Source organism: Leptodactylus fuscus, chromosome 1, assembly GCF_031893055.1.
Source record: "Leptodactylus fuscus isolate aLepFus1 chromosome 1, aLepFus1.hap2, whole genome shotgun sequence".
NCBI lineage: Eukaryota > Metazoa > Chordata > Amphibia > Anura > Leptodactylidae > Leptodactylus > Leptodactylus fuscus.
Genome location: NC_134265.1, coordinates 92,179,140 through 92,200,930, shown reverse-complemented (window position 1 = coordinate 92,200,930; position 21,791 = coordinate 92,179,140).

The following is a 21,791-nucleotide window of genomic DNA, read 5'->3' as shown; positions in this document are numbered from 1 at the left end:
CTGAGAAGTATGATAGCGCCTACTGCACAGGTGACCCTCCTATAACTCCTCTGAGAAGTATGATAGCTGATGCTGCATCGGTGACCCTCCTATAACTCCTCTGAGAAGTATGATAGCTGATGCTGCATCGGTGACCCTCCTATAACTCCCCTGAGAAGTATGATAGTGCCTACTGCACAGGTGACCCTCCTATAACTCCTCTGAGAAGTATGATAGCACCTACTGCACAGGTGACCCTCCTATAACTCCTCTGAGAAGTATGATAGCACCTACTGCACAGGTAACCCTCCTATAACTCCTCTGAGAAGTATGATAGCTGATGCTGCATCGGTGACCCTCCTATAACTCCTCTGAGAAGTATGATAGCTCCTGATGCACAGGTGACGCTCCTATAACTCCTCTGAGAAGTATGATAGCGCCTACTGCACAGGTGACCCTCCTATAACTCCTCTGAAAAATATGATAGCTGCTGCACCAGTGACCCTATTATAACTCCTCTGCGCAGTATGATAGCGTCTGATGCACAGGTGACCCTCCTATAACTCCTCTGAGAAGTATGATAGCGCCTACTGCACAGGTGACCCTCTTATAACTCCTCTGAGAAGTATGATAGCTGATGCTGCATCGGTGACCCTCCTATAACTCCCCTGAGAAGTATGATAGTGCCTACTGCACAGGTGACCCTCCTATAACTCCTCTGAGAAGTATGATAGCGCCTACTGCACAGGTGACCCTCCTATAACTCCTCTGAGAAGTATGATAGCTGATGCTGCATCGGTGACCCTCCTATAACTCCTCTGAGAAGTATGATAGCTGATGCTGCATCGGTGACCCTCCTATAACTCCCCTGAGAAGTATGATAGTGCCTACTGCACAGGTGACCCTCCTATAACTCCTCTGAGAAGTATGATAGCACCTACTGCACAGGTGACCCTCCTATAACTCCTCTGAGAAGTATGATAGCACCTACTGCACAGGTAACCCTCCTATAACTCCTCTGAGAAGTATGATAGCTGATGCTGCATCGGTGACCCTCCTATAACTCCTCTGAGAAGTATGATAGCTCCTGATGCACAGGTGACGCTCCTATAACTCCTCTGAGAAGTATGATAGCGCCTACTGCACAGGTGACCCTCCTATAACTCTTCTGAGAAGTATGATAGCTGATGCTGCATCGGTGACCCTCCTATAACTCCTCTGAGAAGTATGATAGCTCCTGATGCACAGGTGAGCCTCCTATAACTCCTCTGAGAAGTATGATAGCGCCTACTGCACAGGTGACCCTCCTATAACTCTTCTGAGAAGTATGATAGCTGATGCTGCATCGGTGACCCTCCTATAACTCCTCTGAGAAGTATGATAGCACCTACTGCACAGGTGACCCTCCTATAACTCCTCTGAGAAGTATGATAGCTCCTGATTCACAGGTGACGCTCCTATAACTCCTCTGAGAAGTATGATAGCTCCTGATGCACAGGTGACCCTCCTATAACTCCCCTGAGAAGTATGATAGCACCTACTGCACAGGTGACCCTCCTATAACTCCTCTGAGAAGTATGATAGCTGATGCTGCATCGGTGACCCTCCTATAACTCCCCTGAGAAGTATGATAGTGCCTACTGCACAGGTGACCCTCCTATAACTCCTCTGAGAAGTATGATAGCTCCTGATGCACAGGTGACGCTCCTATAACTCCTCTGAGAGGTATGATAGCTGATGCTGCACCAGTGACCGTGCTGTTGAGGAACATCCAGGTTAGGAGATCACTGGTGGTGGAAATGCAGTTGGTGGAATTGAGGATGTGTCTGTCAGTGGTGACCGGCACAGGATGGGATTCAGCCGAATATGTTGGTGATGATGCTGCAGAGCAGGCTGAGGGGATCACTGGAGGTAGCAATGGCTATTAGGAGCTCAATCAGGGCTGCCATCAGGAATTTTGGGGCCCCATACAGCCTAAGTGTCTGGGCCCCCCCCCCCCCCCTGCCATTTTTGCTTTGCGCGCCGTGGGAAATTTAGCCCCACCCACTGTTATGTTGACTCCGCCCACTTATTAATTTTCCATTTGCCCGCACACTGTATAATCCTCCTACAGTCACCCGTAAATTATATGTCCCCCTCCGTCTCAACCCCTAGCTTCATATACACCCTTCATCTGCCCCCAGATTCATGTCCCCTCCATCTCTGCCCCCAGATTCATGTCCCCACATTTCTGCCCACAGATTCATGTCCCCCCATCTCCATACCTCCCAACTTTTGAAGAACTAAAAGAGGGACAAAATGTGTGGCGCGCTTAGCGCGCCGCAGCAAATTTAGCCCCGCCCACTTTTGTGTTGACTCCGCCCACTTGTTAATTTTTCATGTGCCCGCACACAGTATAATCCTCCTACAGTCACCCGTAAATTATATGTCCCCCCTCTATCTCTCCCCCAGTTTCATATACACCCTTCATCTGCCCCCAGTTTCATGTCCCCCTTCCATCTCTGCCCCTAGATTCATGTCCCCACATCTCTGCCCCGTTTCATGTCCCCTCCATCTCTGCCCCCAGATTCATGTCCCCCCAGATTCATGTCCCCCCTCCATCTCTGCCCCCAGATTCATGTCCCCCATCTCTGCCCCCAGATTCATGTCCCTCCATCTCTGCCCCCAGATTCATGTCCCTCCATCTCTGCCCCCACAGTGTCATGCAGTCCCCTCCTTCATCTGCCCCAGTGTCATTCCGTCCTCTCTTTCATCTGCCCCCAGATTCATGTCCCCACAGTGTCATGCCGTCCCCTCCTTCATCTGCCCCAGTGTCATTCCGTCCTCTCTTTCATCTACCCCCAGATTCACGTTCCACCTCCACATTAAACTTACCTTCTCCTCCGCTCCCTCGCCGCTCTCTGCGCGTCTCTCTCGCTGACACATGCGGCTGAAGGAAGGAGCTGACACAGGTCAGCTCCACGCTTCGCCGCTGGGTGTCTCTCTCGCTGACACATATGCGGCTGAAGCAAGGAGCTGACCTGTGTCAGCTCCTCGCTTCGCCGCTGCCGCCTCTCTCGCTGACGCTGACATGTATGCGGCTGAAGCGAGGAGCTGACCTGTGTCAGCTCCTCACTTCGCCGCTGCCGGCTCTCTCGCTGACACATATGCGGCTGAGCCGGGTTCCGGCTCAGCCGCATATGTGTCACCGAGAGAGGCGGCAGCGGCGAAGTGAGGAGCTGACACAGGTCAGCTCCTCGCTTCAGCCGCATATGTGTCAGCGAGACAGGCGGCAGCAGCGAAGCGAGGAGCTGACCTGTGTCAACTCCTCGCTTCAGCCGTGTATGTGCTCAACTCAGATCTGCGTCCTCTGGATGCAGATCTGAGTTGAAACAGGACATACAATGACTGCTGCCGGCGCCAGGGGGCCCGGGCCCCCCCCATTTTAAAATTTGGCCGGGCCCCTGACGCCAGTAGCAGTAGTACTGGCCTATTGGCGGCCCTGAGCTCAATGGCAGTCGCCATCCTGCTTAGGGGATCGCTGTTGTCAGTGACCCAGCTGATTAGATGACTGCTGCTAATAATCCAGCTGAGGTGGCTGGAGGTGGTCACTAGCCACAGTAGCAGGCTGCTGCAGGTGATGCTCCAGTTGATGAGGGTGTTGATAATGATGCCCCTGCTAAGAAGGTGTGGATTGGAGATGATAAAGGAGATAAGGCTGCAGTCGGTGGTAATCTGCGCCATGAGTTTGCTGCAGATGATCACTCCAAGAAGGTATGTGTTCAGGGTGAGTCATATAGATAATACAGCTTGAGGTGCTGAGAAGGCCCAGTAAGTAGCTGCCCATGATAATACAGTCCACTCAGTGTAGTTGATAATATACATCAGCGGTTGGGCGCTGACAGTAAGTTTGTCCAGCAGATTGAAGATAGCCGTTGTCCACTTCAGAATGTCGCTAAATGATGATGTTGTTGGCGTCTGTGATCAATGTAAAATGACGGGCTAAATAACATCATTTATCAAAAATGGATAGTTACCCATATCCCTCCCCAGGGACATTTTCGGATTATTCTGTGACGATCTGTTTCCCCATTTCCAGAAACAGATCGTCACTAATTCTCCCCCCCCCCCCATCCACTTCTTTATACTTACCATGTAGGCTCCTCCTGTAATAATGCTGTTTGTGCACGCTTTTCTCCACTGTGCTCGCCACCGCTGGTAATTCACCTCCACTGCGCTTCCACGATTTCGCAGTAGAGGTGGATCATCGCAGCTGAGAAGGAGGAGTACAGGAGCTGTACAGGAGGAGCCATCTTGCTGGAAGAATCGTGGAGGGCAAGTATATAATATGGGTCAGGGGTGGGGCCGAGTAGGTAGGGAAGGGTGGAATAGCTAGAGAGACAGGGAGGGGGGAGTGAGGAAGGAGGGGGCAGTAAGGTGAGAGGGTTAGTGAGTAAGTTAGATAGCAGGAAGCTATCATAAGAGGGTTAGAATGTTACCTTTAACCCTATAGACCCTGTTATGTCGCCAGCCACTACGGTCTGCTGTATGCAATCTAGTAAGGACCGTGCGCCATAACAAGTCTCACAGCAAAATGCCGCTATAATTATCATTTTATGTCTATTTTACACATATTTATCACCTTTCAAAAGTAGGAGGGGCTTATCTGTAGGGGGCATGGCTTCTCTCAAACTAGTGAACTTACTAGCATTTATTGCGGCTCTGTTACATGTGCCAAATTTATTAAGAGGCCATTCTGTGACATAAGAGCGTTTCACTGGAATAATAGTTTACGTAAATGAAGGTTAGATGATGGTAAGACAGACCGCTATGAAAATATGGTGCACTATTATGTGGTAGTAAACAAGGGCCTCATTGTAACCAATCATAGTTAAGCTTTACTTCTCTGCTAAAATGAAAGCTGCTCTCTGATTGGTTGCTATATGTGACACAGGCTGTTTTGAGCAACAAGTCTTAGATAGCAATCAATCAAAAGACACACTCAATAAAGGAGTGGTTCTGCAGGTGGGGACCACAGACCACATCTCAGTACCATTGCTTTCTGGCTGATGTTTTGTCACTTTTGAATGTTGGTTGTGCTTTCAAACTCGTGGTAGCATGAGACGGACTCTACAACCCACACAAGTGGTTCAGGTAGTGCAGCTCATCCAGGATGGCACATCAATATGAGCTGTGGCAAGAAGGTTTGCGGTGTCTGTCAGCAAAGTGTCCAGAGGCTGGAGGCGCAACCAGGAGACAGGCCAGTACACCAGGAGATGTGGAGGGGCGTAGGAGGGCAACAACCCAGCAGCAGGACCACTACCTCCACCTATGTGCATGGAGGAACAGGAGGAGAACTGCCAGAGCCCTGCAAAATGACCTCCAGCAGGCTACAAATGTGCATGTATCTGCACAAATGGTTAGAAACTGACTCCATAAGGATGGTATGAGGGCCGGACATTCACAGATGGGGGTGATGCTCACAGCCCAACACCGTGCAGGACACTTGGCATTTGCCACAGAGCACCAGGATTAGCAACTTCGCCACTGGCGTCCTGTGCTCTTCACAGATGAAAGCAGGTTCACACTGAGCACATGTGACAGAGTCTGGAGACGCTGTGGAGAGCGATCTACTGCCTACAACATCCTTCAGCATGTCCGGTTTGGCAGTGGGTCAGTAATGGTGTAAGGTGGCATTTCTTTGGAGTGCCGCATAGCCCTCCATGTGCTCGCCAGAGGTATCCTGACTGCCATTAGGCACCGAGATGAGATCCTCAGACCCCTTGTGAGACCAAATGCTGGTGCGGTTGGCCCTGGGTTCCTCCTAATGCAGGACAATGCCAGACCTCATGTGGCTGGAGTGTGTCAGCAGTTCCTGCAAGATGAAGGCATTGAAGCTATGGACTGGCCGCCCGTTCCCCAAACCTGAATCCGATTGAGCACATCTGCGACATCATGTCTCGCTCCATCTGCACCACAGACTGTCCAGGAGTTTGCAGATGCTTTAGTCCAGGTCTGGAGAAGATCCCTCAGGAGACCATCCGCAACCTCATCAGGAGCATGCCCAGGCGTTGTAGGGAGGTCATACAGGCACGTGGAGGCCACTCACACTACTGAGCCTCATTTTGACATGTTTTAAGGACATTACATCAAAGTTGAATCATCCTGTAGCGTGTTTTTTCACCTTAATTTTGGGGGTGACCCGCTCCTCTGACAGTGGGGGAGATATCAGTGCTGAAATTAACGGCAGTAATATCTCCATCATCAGGAAACATATCACGAAAGCCCAGAGTGCGGTGAATTTGGTGCTGTCGGCTTTAAAGGTTATAAGTTTTTGCTAAGTAGTACACACACCAAAAATAAATATGTGCACATACTTAGCGGTATAAGCAGGATTTTACCACATACAAAGATGTATACCTTGACTCACAGACATGTATACATGTACTCATTCCGTATATATGTATACACGTACATATATCAACAGAAAGTCTTTGTCCTCTTCCTGGACTACTAGCCTCACCGAGCTGCAAAATGGCTGCAAACAGGGGAGTAACTATAGAGGGTGAAGAGGTCCCTGGCCCCATTGCTCCTTCTCCCACATTAAATATACACTAGACTAAATGGCACATAGTACTTAGTTAAGGACCCCATTACAAATTTTGCATTGATGCCCAGGAGCTTCAATACTTCTGGCTTTGGAGGATTGCTAGTTGTACTAAATAGCTTATGCTGCATGTCCTAGCCCTGAGGCACTAGTATAGGCATGGCAAGCGGTTCGGTACAGCCAGCAATACTCTGCAGTACTCAGAGTGAATTATATGCACGAGCCATTGGGGAGTTGGCGTTCATACTGTTCCTACAAGCCTTCATAGCTTCCCCATGTCCTTACCTGCACCACTACCATGAGAAGAAACAAATTCTGATGCTGCACCCACAGCATTTGAGCATTTCAATAAATGTATATGTTGCAAAGATTTCTTGATACATACCCCGACTGAATAGGCACACAGTGGCATATGTCACCCATTGAGTCCAATTGTAAAATAAAGTATACTGCACAGTTTATCCCTTTTTTGTGGTGGCCGTCTGCATAGGAAAGTGCAGTTAGGTCAGCCCAACAGAGACTAAAAGGATACTCTTATGGCCTTTATATGGTAGATAGATTCCTAGGGGTATATTTGATATATACTTCCTGGCAAATGTACCAAACGTAAGGGTCAGACACATCAATTTATAAGCTCAGCATGCCTCTTTGTACTATCACTGTACAACTTATCTTCAATGTTCATCTTTACTGAATACGGCCGATTCACATGTCTGCTTGAGAATGAAGCCAGGTTGAATTATTGTCTTTTGCTTTGTAATATTCAGTTTTATCTCTGTGCACTTATTCCTCTACTCTATCTAATGATGGTGTGGAGTATACCTATTAGAGGACTGAAATAGCCTCATTGGGGTAGAGTTGGAGTAAACAGGAGATTTCCAATTATATGAATAACATACTACCCACTAAGATTTTTATGAAGTAAACACACTGTTGTGTGCACAGTCCTCCTCTGTGTCCTCTTTTACATTCTCAGAAGTTTTTGACCTTTGTAAGAAAAGTGAAGCATATTGCAGCTTATTCCTTATAGCCTTTACCTTAAATAGGGCAAGATGATGTAGTTACTAAGGACACTATTGAAACGAAGAATATTGCACTGTTAGGCCCAGTTCGCATCTGCACATGGATTGCCGTCCAGGGGTGCGCTTTGGGACCCCCGATTGGAAGCCTAATCCACATAGAAAAAGTGGTTACCTAGGAGCAACACAGTGGCTCAGTGGTTAGCACTGCAGCCTTGCAGCACTTGACTCCTGGGTTTGAATCCCGCCAGAAACAACATCTGCAAGGAGTTTGCATGTTCTCCCCGTGTTTGCATGGATTTCCTCCCATTCTACAAAGACATACTGATAGGGAAAAAAAAATGTATATTGTGATCCCTATATAGGGCTCACAATCTACGTTAAAAATAAAAAAAAAAAAGCGGTTACTTTAGGAAACTCCATTTTAGTTTATGGGGTCCATATGGTTTCCGCACAAAAAATGCGGCAAGAAAAGTGCTGCTTGCAGGACTTTACTCTCACATTTTTCATGCAGAGAGGGGAACGGAATGACCCGAACACAGATGTGAACCAGGCCTTAATAGGGATGAATGCATTGCTCTACTCTTGAGAGACAAAACAAGAACAAGCTACAATAAATAATCTGAACAAATAAGCAATAAGTATACAATACATCTCGCAGATGAGAATATGTAATTGAGGATATGATAGAAAAACAGTATAAAGCCAGGACACTAACTCTGTTCAGCTACTCAGTAATATCTACTAGATTGTATTACAGATCAGTGGATGAAATGTATCAGTCCACCTAGACACAAAAATGCGCCACATCCCCCAATCTCCATTTTCCGTGAAAGTGGGTGGAGCAGAGAGCGGGACAGACTGGGGCAGAGATGTCTTGGCCCAACGTATTTATTCTAACTTATGCCAGAACACTGGTATATACAGTAAATCTACAGCAATTCCTGGCTAAGACTTCCATTCTGGGTGTGCATCTGTTTTATTATGAGGCAGAAGCCTTTCGACAATTCAGTTGCGCCTCATGCCATTCGCAGTCTTTATCAATGTGTGATCCGCAAAGGTCAAACCATTGGGACACGCACTGAATAAAAACAGGCGTGGCTTAAACTCTGAAGAAGGTAAAGTACCAAAAATCAAACTCCTATTGCCGGTATTATCTGTGCACTGTGTCTGCTATTCAAGCTCATTCCCAGCACTCATTTAATCCATCATTACATTTTCCCTATATACTGATGTAATATTTACTCCTGAGCATGATTGGTCTGACTGAAGGGAATCCGTCAAGGCCAAGAAGCTCTCCCCTATTTGCTTCAAAAATATTCAGCCTTGTAGACCTTTTCCACCTAAATAAAATTTACTGAAAACCATAGCAACTGACTTTTTTCATATTGTCCTTCTCTGCCTTCCATAATTCATAACTTTTTTATTTTTCTGTTGGTATAGCTAAGAGAGAGCTTATTCTTTGGCTATCATTATTGCATCATTCTACATTAAAAATGACATGGGAACTTTATCCACAGGTCATTACGATTATGGCGATACCATATTTACATTGTTTTTTTGTTTTGTTTTTTTACGTGCGACCACATTTACTAATAAAGCGCAATTTTATTGGAAATGGAGCAATTTTCTTGGGTCAGCGTATTCTGAAGTCTATAATTTTTTTACTGTTATGTTGACAGACATATGTAAGGGCTTTATGTTTGCAAGTCAAATTGTAGATTTTCTTGGTACCAATTTTTGATATGTATGAATTTTTAATAACTTTTTCTTGCTGATTTTGTGGAGAAGTGAGCTCTTGGAAGGGTGACTACGCCCTCTTTTCCTGTTCCCTTTATCCCTACTTGTGTTGGTAGGATTTTTGGTCAGGATTTTGAGGCTGATACGGCGTTATATGTATTGTGTTTAGCTGGTTAATGCCATCCACAATGGATGTTAATTGTAAAATATAGCTGATTAGAGATGAGCAAGTACTATTTGAAACAGCAGTTTCAAATAGTACGCACCCATAGGAATGAATGGACGCAGCTGGCAGGGGGTTAAGCAGCAGGATGCCAGCCCCGTCTGCGTGCCGGCCGGCTCCATTCATTGCTATGGGTGCTGTAAATGCGGGACCTTCAGAGAAGGTAAGTTGCTAGGTCAATCAGACGGAGGCAAGGATATTAGCTCTCAGTTGTAGTCAGTTTATTGGGGGCAGTTCACACAGTCCACAGAATGTAAATAAAAAAAAAACAGCTTTCTTCAGCAAAAGGATAACACAAAAGGAACTTTCTTCAGCAGGGTACAAAAATGAAACAAAACAGTCCTTACTTCAGGATGTAAAGAAGGTAAGTCCTCAGGCTTTCCTTACCCACACACAAGGTGAATTTTAAGGTTTTATCCTCCAGACACACACAGGGCAGTGTGTACAACAGGTTTCTCCTCCAAGAGACGACCACACCCACTTCCCATGGGCAACCTCAGTGCTTTAATAGTTGATCCTTGGGTCACCTACCAAACCAGGACTGGAGTATAGGCCTGGGTCTACAACTACTCCTAAATCCTGGACCCATACTCCAGGCAGTCACCATGTGGACACCAGCCACCTCAGTGGAAGATACCTGCCATCTACCACTTTTCCATCTGCCTGTTTACATACCCCCCCCTCTGCCCAAAGCCGAGGGGCTGGGCACCTATAGCGGAGAGGCAGTGGATCCTAGATAGGGCATCCGCATTGGAATGAGCTTTCCCCGGTCTATGCTCTACCACGAAATCAAAATCCTGTAATGCCAGGAACCACCTTGTTACCCTGGCATTATTGCCCTTGTGTTTGCTCATCCATTTAAGTGGGGCATGATCTGAGATGAGCCTGAACTTTCTACCGAGCAAGTAATATCGGAGAGAGTCTAGAGCCCACTTTATTGCCAGACACTCTCTTTCTACAATAGAGTAGTTTTTCTCGGCTGGGTTTAGTTTACGGCTTAAGTACATGATGGGATGTTCCTCCCCATTAACTTCCTGAGACAGGACAGCACCTAACCCGACCTCTGACGCATCTGTTTGCACTACAAAGTCCTTTGAGAAGTCTGGGGCCACTAGTACTGGCTGTCTACAGAGCGCCATTTTCAGATTGCTAAATGCATTTTCAGCCTCTGGTGACCATTGAATCATCACTAACTTTTTCCCTTTTGTGAGATCTGACAAAGGTGCTGCCATACTGGCGAAATTAGGCACAAATCGCCTGTAATACCCCACGATCCCTAGAAAAGCCCTTACTTGTTTTTTGGTGAGTGGACGGGGCCAGTTTTGTATGGCTTCCACCTTATTGTTCTGGGGTTTAATCATACCTCTCCCCACAACATACCCCAGATACTTGGCTTGTTCCATACCTATGGCACACTTTTCTGGGTTGGCAGTAAACCCTGCTTCTCTAAGGGAATCCAAAACTGCCTGAACCTTACTTAAATGGCTGTTCCAGTCTAGACTGAAGATGACAATATCATCTAAATAGGCTGCTGCATATTCCCTATGTGGAATGAGAATTTCATCCATTGCTCGTTGGAATGTGGCCGGGGCTCCTTTCAAACCAAATGGCATTCTAACATAATGAAAACAGCCATCGGGAGTAGAAAAGGCAGTTTTCTCTCGGGCATCTTTTGTCAAAGAGATTTGCCAGTACCCTTTAGTGAGGTCCAGAGTGGTGATATACCTGGCTGGACCCAACCTCTCAATAAGTTCATCCACCCGGGGCAAGGGTAGGCATCCATTTTTGAAACTTCATTAAGTTTCCGGAAGTCGTTACAGAAGCGCCAGGTACCATTTGGTTTGGGAACTAATACAATTGGGCTAGACCATTCACTCTTTGATTTTTCAATTACTCCCAAAGACAACATTCTCTGAACCTCTTCTGAGATCACCTGTCTACGGGCCTCAGGAATCCTGTAAGGTTTCAGCTTTACTTTTACCTGTGGCTCTATAACAATATCGTGTTCAATCACACTAGTACAACCTGGCAAGCTAGAGAACATATCTTTGTTATGTTGGAAAAACTCTTTGGTCTCCTGTTTTTGCGAACCAGATAAAGTATCAGCCACTGTCACCTTATGGCATTCTGGCTCAGTAACCGCAGGAGGGCAGACTAATGCGGCCAGTGACTCCCTTTCTCTCCAGGGCTTAATCAGATTTATATGATAAAGTTGCACCGGCTTTCTTTTGCCTGGTTGGTGCACTTTATAATTGACCTCCCCAACTTTTTCCAAGATCTCAAAGGGTCCCTGCCACTTAGCCAAAAATTTGCTTTCCACAGTGGGCACTAATATCAAAACCCGATCACCCGGACTGAATTCTCTAATTCTAGCAGAACGATTATACACATTTCTTTGAGCTTCTTGTGCCCTCTGCAAATGTTCCCTTACTATGGGCATTACCTTGGAGATTCTCTCCTGCATTTGGGCAATATGCTCAATTACACTTTTATATGGGGTCGCTTCAGACTCCCATGTCTCTTTAGCTACGTCCAGGAGCCCCCGGGGATGTCTACAATACAGCAGCTCAAATGGGGAGAACCCTGTAGAGGCCTGTGGTACTTCCCTAATTGAGAACAGCAGATATGGCAACAAACAATCCCAATCTTTTCCATCCTTCTCCACAGCCTTTTTTAACATGGCCTTCAAGGTTTTATTGAACCTTTCTACAAGGCCATCTGTTTGTGGATGATATACGGACCGTTCTCAGCTGCTTGATCTTCAATATCTTACACAACTCTCCCATGACCTTAGACATAAATGGTGTGCCTTGATCAGTTAGGATTTCTTTGGGAATTCCCACCCTAGTGCATATGTGGAACAACTCTTTTGCAATGGACTTGGCTGTGGGGTTTCTCAAAGGGATGACCTCTGGATATCTGGTAGCATAGTCTAGAACTACCAAGATGTACTGGTGTCCTCTGGCGGACTTTACCAATGGTCCGACTATATCCATGGCAATCCGCTCAAATGGGACTTCAATGATGGGTAAAGGGACTAAAGGGCTCCTGAAATGAGACACAGGAGCATTCAGTTGGCAAGTGGGACAAGACCGACAGTAATTTTCAATGTCTTTATAGCATCCTGGCCAATAGAACCTCTGAAAGACCCGTTCCCTGGTCTTATCTGAAGCTAGGTGTCCTCCTAATACATGAGAATGAGTCAGGTCTAACACCATTTTTCTGTAGGGCTTTGGCACCAGTAACTGTTCCACAATCTCATTACTAGCTTTAGTAACCCGATACCACAGATTGTTATGTACCTCAAAGAAAGGATACCTTTGATCGGCCCCTGGGGAACACCCTCTAGAACAGTCACATTTTCTAATGCAGTTTTTAAGGTAGGGTCTTGCAACTGTGCCGTCCCAAAATTAACCCTTGACACCTCAAGGTCTGGCAAGGCTGATTCAGAGTCTGCAGACTCAGCCTCATCTCCTACCATAACTGCTAGAGGAAAATTGTCAGGTGCATGAGTGTTTTCCTCAACCTTAGTAGGCTCAATAACTTGGGAAGATGTCACTCCCTCCCAGAGTTCCCAAAACAGAGGAAAGTCCTGTCCTATTATCATTTCATACAATAAATTTTTTACCAGGCCCACTTTGTGGGAGACATTACCACACACAGTCTCTATAATCACTTGAGCCACAGGATAGTCTTTGATGTCCCCATGTACACATTTCACTCCCATCCCTTTTCCAGGGGCACACAATACATGGGGAAGTCCTTCTCTAACCAGGGTTACCAGACTTCCTGAGTCCAGAAGCGCAGTTACAATGTCCCCATTGACAGACACCTGGCACATCTGTGTTCTGTCAGGATGAGATGGCGTGGCACTGCAGACAGGGTGTGCAAACAGGGAATAGCGGTGAGCCACACTACAGTCCATGGGCTCTGTATTCACAGAGCAATGTGCTGCTATGTGCCCTGGTGTATGACACCTCCAGCAGATGATTTGTTGTGGCTGCATTTTAGAAGGGACTTTCAGCTCTTCCATTTTTTTTTGTCCAGAGGCATCTGTCTCCGCTCTCCCCCTGGTTTATACCCCTTTTTACTGGGTTCAGCATGAACTTTGGGGTTAACCAGAGAAGATTTCTCCTTACTTGGCCACAAGACAAAGTTCTCAGCAGTGGAATATCTCTCCACCAGGTCCACCAGACTGTCTGCACCTTGTGGGTTTCCCTGGACAACCCAGCGCTGCACTGGCACAGGAAGGGCATGTATATAGCGATCCATCGCCACCCTTTCCACCATCTGCTCAGGTGTAAGAGTCTCTGGTTTTAACCATTTACGAATCAGGTGGAAGAGATCATACATCTGTGAGCGTGGGGGCTTTTCTTGGCAAAAAGTCCATTGGTGTACTCGCTGGGCCTGGACTGCTAGACTGACCCCCAACCGAGCGAGTATTTCAGCCTTTAGTTTGCTGTAGTCTTTGGAGTCCTGCACAGAAAGATCATAATAGGCTTTTTGTGGCTCACCTGTCAGGTATGGGGCCAGTATTTCAGCCCACTCTTCCACAGGCAATTGCTCTCTGTCTGCAACCCGTTCAAAGACAGTTAGATACGCCTCCACATCATCCTCAGCAGTCATTTTCTGTAGTGTAGTCTGTATTTTTCTCCGGACATCACTCACAGAACTTGTAGCCTTTGCAGACACCACTTGCTGTGCAGTCACCATTTTTGTGAGAGCTGCCAATTGCTCCACTAGCAAGTGATTGGTCTCCTGCTGCCGTCTCTCAGCCGCCTCCATGGAACGCTGCTGTTGTGCATTGGCCAGCACCAACTGTTTGACCAACTCGTCCATGGTCTCAGTGTTTGGCTTTACTGCAGTAGCCGCCTTCACCCAGGACATTCACAGCTTGGAAACTTTAACTCCCACACGCGGTTGCCCCTAGCAACAGTCTCTGCCCGCGTCCTCCACCATATGTAAATGCGGGACCTTCAGAGAAGGTAAGTTGCTAGGTCAATCAGACGGAGGAAAGGATATTATTTCTCAGTTGTAGTCAGTTTATTGGAGGCAGTTCACACAGTCCATAGAATGTAAATAAAAAAAACAGCTTTCTTCAGCAAAAGGATAACACAAAGGAGCTTTCTTCAGCAGGGTACAAAAATGAAACAACAAAACAGTCCTTACTTCAGGATGTAAAGAAGGTAAGTCCTCGGGCTTTCCTCACCCACACACAAGGTGAATTTTAAGGTTTTATCCTCCAGACACACACACACAGGGCAGTGTGTACAACAGGTTTCTCCTCCAAGAGACGACCACACCCCCACTTCCCATGGTCAACCTCAGTGCTTTAATAGTTGATCCTTGGGTCACCTACCAAACCAGGACTGGAGTATAGGCCTGGGTCTACAACTACTTCTAAATCCTGGACCCATACTCCAGGCAGTCACCATGTGGACACCAGCCACCTCAGTGGAAGATACCTGCCATCTACCACTTTTCCATCTGCCTGTTTACAGTGCGTGCTAGTCGAAACTGCCGTTTCGAGTCGTACCCGCTCATCTCTACAGCTGATCAAAGTAAAAGTATAACCCTGATGCCGCAACACCAAAAGGTAAGTTCACACGTAGTTTTTTGGGAGCCGCTCAGGTCTTTTTTTCCGGGAGCCGTTTCTTCTGGCTCCCGGAAAAAAAGAAGGGAGATGCTCATTCTTCAGGCCGTTTCGCCACACGATTTGGCCTGAAGACACTCCCCTCCTCTGGACTAGGCCCATTCATTGGGCCTAATCCGGAGCGGAGTGCGCGGCTGGATGCCGGTTCAGTGCACCAGCTTTCAGTCGCGGCTGCCCGGTTTTTGGTCCAAAAAACCCTTTACTCATTCTTTGTTTTGACTGTTCTTATATGCCCCCTCTCCCCCAACCCCTTCATTGTCTATACCCTCTCACGACCCCTGATCCTCCCTCTCCCTATCCTTCACATTCAGTTGTGATTTTTGTTGGTTTAAAGATTTTCATGACGAAAAATTCTAAAACTTAAATGACTATCCTAACAATGCATTTCTCCTTATTATTTATATATATTATATTGGTATAATTATTATCATCATCATCATTACTGTTTTAATGATATTTTGTAAGAATAGGGTAGGTCTTAGGGACTAGAATATTTACATCCCACCAGTATAATTCATTCGGGGGCTTACTGCTCATTTACATGCTAAAATTATGTGGCACTGAGTGAAACTGTCGACACATTTTTTTTTCTAGTAGTAGCTTCTTACCTAGTCCTTGCCTGGGCGTCCTGCCAGGAGCTTGCTAACTGGCTCTTGCCTTAAGCTACGGTCCTGTTAGCTCTGTGCAGTGGGGATACATTGTCACATACAGCACAGCCTCAGGCAGCAGCAAGACGCTATATGATGTTTGTGGCCCCACAGTACAATACTTTCAATATATATATTGTTTTTGTCTCTAATAAAATTATGTTTATGGATTGGGTTGTGCAATGTACTTGTTTTTGCCCCATCTCTTTTGGTAATAATCAGAGCCATTGCAGTGACATTGAGAAGGAGGGGTGCATGGAGGGAGGTTACAGCCAGTCTGCCTCTGTACCAAGATGTCACCTCAGCCATCGGATGTGTATATTTTATTTAGCATTTGTTAAAAATTCTGTTTAGTTTATTCTGAGGACACACAGCCTGGTTGAGATGCTGCACATTCTTTATATGTATGCAGTTCAGTAAAAGCACTGTGCCATGCATTGATTGTATAGGAGGGGGAGAGCAGGGAGCGCCTCTGGCTCAGGGGACCTGGAAGATTCACCTACTCCCCTGAGCCAGTCCAAGCCTGGGTACATCCACATGAAGCATACATGAGGTGGATTAGTTTGGTCTTTCTGGCAGCTTGTCCACTGTATTGTGCAGTAGTATCCATACACTGCGCAAAAAATACAAAGTGCAAATTGACCTGGATTTCAAGTCACAGCATAAAATTATACTGCAGGCGTTCACCATGGCTTTCACCCTTTGCAATATGGCTTAAAGTAGCAGCATAAAACAACCATTTCCATTTTTTTTAATTTTATTTTTTGCTGTGGCAGAATATAGGTAAATCCACTGCTAATCTCCCACAATGAAAAATCAGCATTGGACACATGCTGTGTGGATGTACTGTAACAGCAGCAGGAATAAGCGGATACCATAATGAACCTGGAATACACAATAGCAAGGTAACATATACAGGATGCAAAATAGGCAAGAAAGTATTGACAGGTATTACTTTATTTATTTAAAGATTGCTCAGAGAATTTATGATGGGGAAATTCACCCTTATTAGGGAATATTCACATCACGTTTAATGGATGCAAAAAACTGATGTCAGTATATACTATGTTTTTGTGACCTTGTTTTTGTGTTGCTGTTTTTGCATCCACTTAACGGGTATGCTAAATGGAAATAAAGTGTGATGTGAATGAAGCCTTAAGCCTGAAACCCCATGTTGTGAAAAGGCAGCGGAGATGCTGCAGCAAAACAAACAAACAAAAAAAACCACTGCATTTTATAGTACCTGCAAAGTGAATGGGATTCTGGCTACTACCATTTGCACACTGTAGAAAAAAATTTACATCCGAAAAGCTGCATTTTAAAAAAATTTCTGTGTTTTTGTAAGTCACAGCATGTCCATTATATCTGCAGCAGTTCTGGCGTGTTTTTTTTTTTATAAATACAGAAAACGCAATGTAAAATGATTCTGGAAAAAAATGTGTTTCCAATGTAGCATTTTTCAGAAATTGACGTACAAGAAAGTACCAACAGATCCCATAATAGTCAATAGGGTCCCTCTGAATTTGTTTGTCTCTGTCACTGATCCTGTTATCAGATGATCCGTTTTTCTGTTCTTCTGGTCCTCCAATAAGTCCTTAAGCTACATGCACAAAAGAAATTAAAGAAACATTAAAAACTGATGAAACTGTCATCATTTACGTATCATTTATTTTTCATCAGATATTTGGCCATCTCTCTATTTTGCATCCATTTGTCATCCATTTTTAACTGTCAGTTGAAAAAAAACAATGAACTTCATTGGTATATTGACTTGATTAGTCTGTCTGTCCCCCAAAACAGACAACAAATGGCCATGTGCTATAAGTCTGTTATATTGGTCCATTTTCTCACATTCATGTACATGGGTACTTAAAGTTTTCAAAGCACTGATAACCAATTGCTTTTGGCATTAAACTACCCCCTCATCACTAATAGTGGCTAAGATTTTAAAGATTATTGTAGTAAAGTAAACATGTGTGAACAGTAGGCAATTATTGTCACAGTCTATATATTTCACAATGTTCTGTTGTCTGACAGAATGCCAATAAAAGATTATCAAGTATTTTGTAAATCCCACTTTTAGGCTAAAGCCCCACGTTACAAAGCATAACTGTGTTTTACATTACCTGCAAAGTAGTTAGGATCCTGACTAATTCCATCCACACATTGCAGAAATGCTGCGATTTCAAAACCGCTTGTGCATTTATAAAATTTGCTTTAGTTTCCCATATAATAGGGGCAGAAACTCTGCAGTGGAAAACTCAGCAAGAACAGAATACCAACAGAATACCATGCAAACCATGTCCTATGAGGAGCGGCTAAAAGAACTGGGATTGTTTAGTTTGCAGAAGAGAAGGCTGAGGGGAGATTTAATAGCAGTCTACAAATATCTGAAAGGTAGTCACAGTGCAGAGGGATCTCCCCTATTCTCATTAGCACAAGGAAGTACAAGAAGCAATGGGATGAAACTAAAGGGAAAGAGATACAGATTAGACATTAGGAAAAACTTTCTGACAGTGAGGGTAGTGAGAGAGTGGAATAGGCTGCCACGGGAGGTGGTGGGCGCTCCATCAATGGAAATCTTCAAGCGGAATCTGGATAAACATATAGCTGGGATGATTTAGGAAAACCTGCACTCGCAGGGGGTTGGACCCGATGGCCCTTGAGGTCCCTTCCAACTCTACCATAAGAATGAATAAGAAAGAATAAAAAACGCAATACGTGAAGTCAGGAGTGTCAATGATAAGGATAAGGAAAATATCTAGAAAGCTCATACTTCTCCCTTTGGCTCACTTTGACTTTGGCTCAAAAAACTGCAGCAAAATCTGCAACAAAAAAAATCAGCTTTTTTGCAACATGGAGCCTCAGTCTTAGGTTTTAGGCCTTACGTGACATGCCAAGACATTTAGGGTGACAAACATTGTCTGAACCAAGAGGCAACCACAAGGACGCACCTTCAGTGAGGTGATGAACTCAGGCAGTGCCTTATAGAATAAACTGGAAGGGGGGGGGAGGGTATAATTTTTTTTTTTTATTGGAAGTTACTTATTGTGTTATTGTAATAACTAGCAATAAGTTTTATTCACCTGTCCATGTTCCTCTCCTGGCCACCCTCTGCTGCCTCCCATAGGCGGCACTGCACTTACATCACAACGCTGAAGAATGTCAGGACTTTACCTACAGCATCTTGGCATTCTTCATCGTCGGCTACAGCGCATCCTAGAGGTCGCAGCAGAGGGTGGCCAGGACTGGAACGTGGACAAGTGAATAAAAATTATTGACCGCTACACTGTGTGGGAAAAAACAGGGTCATATACTGTGGGTTGGCTTTAAAAAAGTGGCAGGTTATAAAAGGGGGTCATATACTGTGTGGGAGCCATAAATAGGTGGATCATATGCTGTGTGGGGGATAGAAAAAAGGGGGTCAGATACAGTATGGGGGCATCAAAAAGATGTGACATGGCACCTGAATAGAAGAGGTTGTCTAGGTAAAAAAAAAAAAAATATAGGCCAGGGTGAGGTGAAAAAAATAAATAAATAATAATACTCACTTGTCCCCCTATGCTCCGTTGTTCAGTTCCATTTCATTTTCCTATTTTTGATGAGTGTTATCTGTTTATCATTAGCTTTTAACTGTCAGATAAAAACGAATGAATTTAATTGAAAGCGTCTCACTACTTTGTGATTGGATCATTCATTTTTGGGATTTTGATACATGGTGTTTTGAAGGCTATAATAATTTTTTCCCATTTACGTTAATTTTTTTTTTTTTTGTAGATTGTGAGCCCCACATAGAGCTCACAATGTACATTTTTCCCTATCAGTATGTCTTTGGACTATGGGATGGAAATCCATGCAAACACAGGGAAAACATACAAACTCCTTGCAGATGGTTTTTATGCCCTTGGCGGGATTTGAACACCAGGACTCCAGCCCTGCAGTGCTAACCACTGAGCCACCGTGTGACCCCCAATTAAATAATTTTTGTGCCCTTCCTTGCATGGTTTTTCTTTTTTTAATATTGGAAAAAAAAAGACATTTCTCAATTTTTTTTTTTAAATAGCACAAAGTACTACTGAAATATATATTTTATCTTTGCAGTGGTAATCTTTATGTAGGCAACACAGAATTAGTGATATGGGCTTGGTAGTAACTTCATTAGTGATGTGGGCTTGGTATTAACTTTTTATTATGTTACTTTTTTTTTTTTTTTTTTTTTTTTTTTACTTTTTTGCTTTTATTTTTCTTAATTATGTTACACATTCTGCCACCCATGATTTTAAGATAGACCTTTGGGGGACATTATATAATTTTTTTTTTTTGTGCTGATCTTCCCTGAATAATACATTAGCCCCAACTACAGGAGGAGCAGAGCCTTCTAGCACTTACTGCACTGCTCATTTGGGTCCTCTAAGACCCAGCAGCTCCTGCAGTTCCCCCGGCACCTGGCAATCACATGACCGGTGGGCCAGGGGAATTACATTATGGAAATTCATTGAGTACCATGTGTGCAGCAATTGGGAAGTCAGGGACAGTAATAAACCATCCCCGCATTCTCTCTGGGGAGTCGAGTTGTCACAAACAGCTGCATCCCTGCTTCTACAACTGCACAGTTCTCATATGCCTCTAGTTCTGCAATGGATGTTATGCAAGAACTAAGCAGTCACTACCTGGATGTATATATTCTACAGTTCCAAGTTTGAAATAGTCCACTGGATAGGGCATCAGTATCAGCTCAGTGTGGGTTCAGTTTTTGGCACCCCTGACGATCAGCTGATTGAAGAGACTTTCGAATTTTGCAAATGTTTACATGAATGTCATTGACATAGTAACAGCAGGACACGGTATTGCATCTTTTTATCAGAAATCCTCTTTAAAGATGTAGTTTATAATAAAAAAAGAAAACCCTTTCATTTATGATTGTCAGAGATGGTATATTATTATATGATATATTATTAAGTACTGCGAGTATTTTGAGTGATGTTACTGTCAGCTCCGTGCTGCCTTTGTACACGTAGTTTTTGTCCTCCAGAAGGCACAGGCACTTGGCACTAAACATACATAATAAGGCTTTATTGCTTTGCTTCTTTTGCTATGGTGACATCTTATAAATACAGTACTTTGGGAAGGATAAGCAGAGAGGGTTTGGTCACCCAGATTCAAGAAACAGAAACAATCATGCGTTATGTAAGTGTACTTCCTCTAAGGTACAATTATCATAATTGAGGGAAAACTATTTCAGGGAGATTGCATCACAGTCTAATTTATGCTTTGGCACTCTTATTGCAGTTCTTTATAAGCTTCTTTGAAAAGAAAGACATTTAAATCTATCTATGGAAGTGACACATTTATTAGCCTTCTGCTTCTGATAAAGTAAGCTCATGGGAAGAATTTAGAGCAGAAGTAAAAACTAATCTGTAGAAAGGCAGTGGTGCATATTTTAATATTAATTTGTCTGTTTTTGATCATTTAGAGTCAGTTCACATTGGCATGAAGGTCTGTTCGGCCAGGATTCCCTTACTCTGTAAAAGCCAGACAAGTATTTTTGCTGTTCTTTGCTGTAAGAAAGCTGCAAACTTTCTGAATCCAGTGAAAATCATTGTATTCCATGATGGAAATTGTCTTACCAATGGGAACAGAGTCTCTTGTATACATACATTGTATATATCAAATATCATTTTTTAATATTTTTTTACATACTGTAAAAACTGAAAAGTAATCCGCTAAAGAATACAGCCATCCTCATCTAGTCTTCTATTGAAATCTATATGTTTCTATAGTAACAGACTGTTAGTAAACCTGTAGTCTGATCATAGAAATATTAGGTTTGCACGGGTGCTGTCAATGTCATATCATAAGAAATTATTGAAGACTATTTGCAAAGTTGGTCACTTTTCACTTGCAATACATTATAACAATAGAAATATCTGCCAGGTTTTTCATG